The sequence below is a fragment of the Glycine max genome, chromosome 15 (genome assembly GCF_000004515.6).
Source record: "Glycine max cultivar Williams 82 chromosome 15, Glycine_max_v4.0, whole genome shotgun sequence".
NCBI classification, from domain to species: Eukaryota; Viridiplantae; Streptophyta; class Magnoliopsida; order Fabales; family Fabaceae; genus Glycine; species Glycine max.
Window position 1 is genome coordinate 12,400,454 of NC_038251.2, and position 6,000 is coordinate 12,406,453.

Consider the following 6,000-nt stretch of genomic DNA (forward strand, 5'->3'; position numbering starts at 1 on the left):
TTGTATTTCATTTATATGATATGTATATCTATGTTGTCTCGTTTCTCTCTATTAGTTAGAAATGTGATAACTCACTCCCTATGTGATGTTTGTTTTTGTATCCTGTGATGATCTCGAACCTTGTGTTCGTGGGAGCAGACAACTAGGTGAATGACTATAAAGAACCTCATGCTAGAGGGTGCTAGGACATAATGCTCTGATAGGATGTGACATTGGGGCATGGGTTTCTATTTTAATTGCATGATGTTTCGGACATGTATTTTACTTTATTTTATTCCGCTGCTTAATTTGAGTTCTTTTGTAAACTTGGATGACCTTGTTTTGAGTCGGAGATGCTTTTAATAAGTTTTATTGGTAACAGTGAAGCGAATGTGACCCTTTTATCCACTTGAATTTGTTTAAGCGATTTGAATAAAATTGATTTAATAAAATTCCATATTTTTATATCTTTTTCTTAATTATATCTATGTCGGGATAGAGAGTGTCACAAATCTTGGCACCAATTAAGCATATTTTTTGTGTAATCATGGAATGAGTTTTGATCTGTATATGTTTCCTAATTCATCTAACATAAAATCCCTAACTTTTATCTACAAAAAATGTTGGAATTTGAGCTCCAAAATTTGTAGCTCATACATACCCTACCTACCTTGTATTTTTTCAAAATTCCCCCTATATACTTAGCAATAATACCCAAAATTATTTCCTGAATTTGTATAAGCTTGCTCTACTATTAAAAAATGTATAATCTTGCTCTATAAAACCCTATGCTTATGGGTCCTTTTTTTTTTTTTACGAAAATTGATGCTTGAAAAGCACACATAATTTGATCCAAAGTCATATAATATTTGCTCCAATACCTAATTAAAGAAAAATGAGCAAATACAATATAATATTACATAGATATAAGACACATAATTTTTTTCAAAATAAAGCCATGATCATGATATTTGTGCTCTCCCTAGGAAATGTTAGGATGATCCTTCCGTCCTGAATTGAAAGTGTTGGAGTAAGGATAATAACCGTTTTATTGGAGTGTCCTACATAATGCACTTCCTCCATTTCCTTGACAAATGGGCAATCTCCTCCTGTATGACCTATCTCCCTACATTGGTTACAAATAAGGGGTATGGAGCAGGTGTCATCATCTAAATTTGTGCCTTCGTCAAGGTCTCCATTTGCTTAGCTAGAACATCCAACTTTTGATGAATAGCTATGCTAGATGAACTGGCTTCCACCAAGTGCACTCCAGTTGGCCTCTTGAGAATCCTCGTATCTCCAATACCGTTATAGGCATTTGAAACCATGGCCTCAATAATTTCTACTGTTGCATTGGTTAATTTATGCATGAGGTTTTCCTTTGCAGCAACATCGAGGCAGGTCTTGTTATGTTGTGATAGCCCTCCATAGAAAATGTGGACTAGCCTTTGTGATGAGTAGCCATGGTGCGAACAATTCATTTGCAAGCCTTTAAACCATTCACAAGCTTCAGATAAGGACTCTTGCTCATATTGGGTAAAATTTCAAATTCCTTTGATCAGCTGCATAAACTTTGCCACTGGGAAGAATTTTTGCAAGAATTGCATTGAACACTAGTCCTAGGTGGTAATGCTCCAGTTTGGTAAGTCCAAATGCCGGTCTTAAGCTTTTCCCTAACAAAAAAGTAGGCAAACTGATGTAGTCTCGAGTTGTAGTTGGGCTCTTTATTGTGTTTGAGCCTCAGGAATTTCTTCAGATGAAGAACAAGATCTTCAAATGACAAGCCATGCAACTGCATTCTCTCAATCATGTTGATCAATCCATGCCTCAACTCTCAGTTTTGGTCCCCTAAGTTAGGGAGCACAATACTGGTAGTGATTCCCACCATGGGGTGAGATAGTCCTGCAAGGTGCGCTCCGGTGGGTTAACCACATTGCCTTCCTTCCCTCCATTAGCACAATTTCCGTCATTTACATCAGCCATCCTTCTTCTCCTTGTGTTAGCGTTGTTCCTGCAACAAGCTATTTTGATCACAAGATTATGCTCAGGAATTTCACTCTTATGAGATCGAGTTAGCATAAACTATCAACACAAAAAGAAGGATAACAAACACAATTGACATTATATTAAATTCCAATAAAAATTCACAATTTAAACTGAGATAAAATAGAACAAAATAAATATAAAAAATAAAAAATAAAAAATAAAAAATAAACAACACAAACATATTATCCAAAAACTTGATGCATAAAAATATGTTCGCTTATGGTAAGCGTACCTACGTGTAGTAACAGTGAATCTAAGTCCAGATGTGGTACCCATAGGACTAGTTATCTTCCCCCCAATAATTTAATTTGTAATACACTAAACAATTTGGTTTTAATCAATAATTGAGAAATGTGTTCAATTACATTGTCAGAAAATAGTACTCTGAAGCAATAAGAGACAACACAATGAACTTATCAGATAAAAAGCCCTAGAGCTATGATTAAATCTTGTCATTGAATTCCCCCCAATTATAAATTGAATTCTCAATGTTTATCAATTAACCTACTTCTTTTAAGGTTGTTAAAAGGTTTTGACCTCCAACAGGCTTTCTCTTAATTTAGTGCATAGAGAATGACAATTAGAAATCCCTAAAATGTGTTTGGTCATCGTCATTCTAGGATTCAATTGTTCTATAATTCCATTATTCGTACGAAATTGATCAGAAATGCACAAATAACTATAATATAGATTGATAAATTCTTATAAGAAATTAAGCATGATAGAACAACAAAATTGACTTAATAAAGACAATTTCAATTAAGTAAATTAGGATTCATCTGCAGATTAAATCATAACCCTAGAAAAGAGGGATATAGCCAGTCATGGACACACAAACAAGCAGAACAATAACCTCAGATAGATGAGAAAGACCATGAAATTAGAAAAATTACAATCAGAAGCTCCCATTATCTTTCTCGCATTCTTCCCAATCCAAAAGAGCTCTCACATTGTGCCTAAGTCATTCATCGAGTCAAATTTCGTACACAAAGAAAAAGATATTTTTCCCCCTTTTTTTTCCTTCCTATTTATAATTAAAATGTGAAGCTTCTGACATGGAAGGGAGCACAACCGTTCTTGAAAAATAATGACGTTGATTGCCTTTTTATGAAAATTGGAGAACAACCATCATGAGGGGTTGGGGTTTTGAAAGTGTTCTTGGATGAGCACGATCGTGTTGAAAAGAGTATGGTTATTCTCTTCATTAGAGCACTCTTTTGAGCATAGGTGTTTTGGACTCAACATGGGCGTGTTTCAGATTTAGCATGGTGTGCTCTTTTGACCCTTTTTCAGCCCTTTTTATGCTGAATTTTCACATTCTATCACTCTTTCCCCATTTGTATCACACTTTAATAGAATCCTATGAGTTTTGCCAATAAAATGAAATAAATTACATTAAAACAAGGCCAAAAATCATCTACAAAACTACACAATTACCATTTTATCAATTTGTTTTGCAACAAATCATCTTAAAAATGTGACTTAAATACTTTTTTCGTCCTTACAATTTAATGTTTTTTATTTTATTTTCATCCTTATATATTATTTTTTTCATTTTAGTCTTTGCAGAATGTATTTGTTTTGCTTATCGTCCTTAAAGTATTTTATATAATATTTTTTTTCATTGTTCAAAATACTCTTTTAGTGTTGAAAGTGTTATTTAAAATGTTTTAAGGACAAAAAATAAAATAAACATATTTTACAATGACTAAAATGAATATTTGTTTTATAAGGATAAAAATGAAAAAAAATATTAAATTACATGAAAAAAATATATTTAAATCTAAAATTGCAAATCAATTCTCAAAATCTTTCTCTATTTGATCACACTTTTACTCTCAGCTATCAATAAGACAAGTTGATTGAGCAAGCGATCAAAATAGTGACAACATAGGAGACATTGCCGCGAGTATATATATTAACTTAAGATACCACTCATCACGGGCCTAATGGTTAAGCCCAACATTGTCATCCTTACATCAATGCTGAGTTTTCAAAGCTCATTATCAAATGATGATCGCTGTACTAGTGAGCTCGAATATCTCCTAATTGATCATGACTTTAGCCAGTTTTGTTTTTTAAATCCAAAAACTATAACTAATTGAAGCTGGCATAAATTATTAAGAATAATAAAAACTACCATGAAGTCTCTTTTTTAGTATAATCAAAGTATTAACACATGTGTTTCTAATTAACATTTCTTTATTAGTAATAGTTGTCATCCGCTGCTACTTCTCCTAGCCAAAATTTGGATAAACTTAATAACATTCCTTCTTTTGTAAGTTGAGCATTAAATACTTATTTGAAAAGGTCACATAAGTTTGAATATATCCAAACTTGTTGAATACTAAATTTTTATCAAGTACTTTGCAGGATTAGTTGTACATTTAGCTTTACTTCAATAACAAGGACTTATTTTAAGAAAATGAAATTGTATGCTTGGTGCCTCGATCCAGACTACATAGTGTCCTTTAATGCTCATATATGACATTTTTTTACCATTTTGGGTTTTTCCCAAATAAAATATCAAAATAGGTGGTCAAGCAAACTATTCACTTGTCATGTGTTGTTTTCGTCACGTACAATATAGGAAACATCATCAAGTGTGGTACAATGATCTTATACATTGGTTATTTTTACAACCAATGTAAAAGAATGCTTTTTTACATTGATGTAAAAAAAATACTTTTTTATATTTATTGTAAAAATAATCGATTTAAAATATTATTACGCTTGCAAAAGCAACCCTTAATAAGTAAATAGTTTGTTTGATCACCCATTTTGATATTTTATTTGGAAAAAAACTCAAAATGGTAAAAGAAAATACTTTAATGCTCATACATTGTGTTTGAGGTCGGCATGACTCGATCCAATCCATTAAATCAGCCTATTTTAAAATTGATTTAGATAAATTTGAGTTTTAAAATTATATCAATGTTTTTTTTTTAGAATGAATTTGAGTTATGTTTTGGATCATTTAATTTCAACCAAAATTATTTTCCTACATTTTTAAAAAATATATATTATTTTTAAATAATTATGTATTAAGAATAATTTTTTTATTTTATATATAACATTTTATTTAACCTGATATTATTTTTAATAATATTATTTTTAAAAAAAATATATACTTTAATTTAAATTTAGATTTCTTTTATTCTACCATTTAATTATACACAATGTTAATATTCATGTTAAAAGGTCATGCCGATCTTATCTTGTTTCACATATTACGGATTTTTTAGGTTGGATTAGGGTTCAATTAAATAATTAATCAAGCTTTGGGATAAGTTAGGAACAAAGACAATCCTGTCCCAATCCATCTCTTGCTAACTCTTATGCTGCGTCACCATACAATTATATATAGATAAAAAAAAATACCTCTCTATATACAAGTCTTCAATATGTTGTTTGGTGTTTACACTTTGCACAAACCCTTCTCTCCGTTCTTATTTTGTTGGACTTTTCTTCTAAGCAGGAATGTTGGACCGACTTATCCAATAACTTTATGCGTTCATGATCATTATTCTGTCCAAATATCAGTTGAGTAGCAACTAATCAAGGAAAGTGCTCTCATCTATCCCAGAAGCTTTTTTATTTTATTTTTGGGTGGGACATAAAATAGGTGGCAGTTAGCCAGTTAGGTTACCCTTGACAAGTAACAAAAAGTTGCCCCTGCTTTCGGCTGTCCTAAGAGTGGGGCTATTAGTAGCTGAATTATAGATTAATTATCCTTCCATCAAATACTTTCTTTATTTTGTTTTGGCCCTTCTTTATATATTTATTCCTAAACAAAGAAAAAGAGTAACATTTACTAATTGATCCATAAGTTAATTAATATAATACAACTAATACTATACACTGATAGGTAGTTATTCGAGAATATTCCGGTTGCTTACAACTTGGTACATTTCTGCCAAACTTGTTCGCATGTCTAATGTCCTGTCTATTCAAATGGAAGTGATATTGGTGGGG

At 31.5% G+C, this 6,000-nt stretch overlaps 1 non-coding gene across 1 annotated transcript; it reads left to right on the plus strand.

Annotated features, from left to right (window-relative positions):
* The first annotated feature begins 1,437 nt into the window (after positions 1-1,437).
* LOC112999708 (small nucleolar RNA R71) lies at positions 1,438-1,544 on the plus strand. The gene has a single exon (XR_003264916.1). It is a non-coding gene; the product is annotated as a small nucleolar RNA R71 (small nucleolar RNA).
* The last annotated feature ends 4,456 nt before the right edge of the window (positions 1,545-6,000 follow it).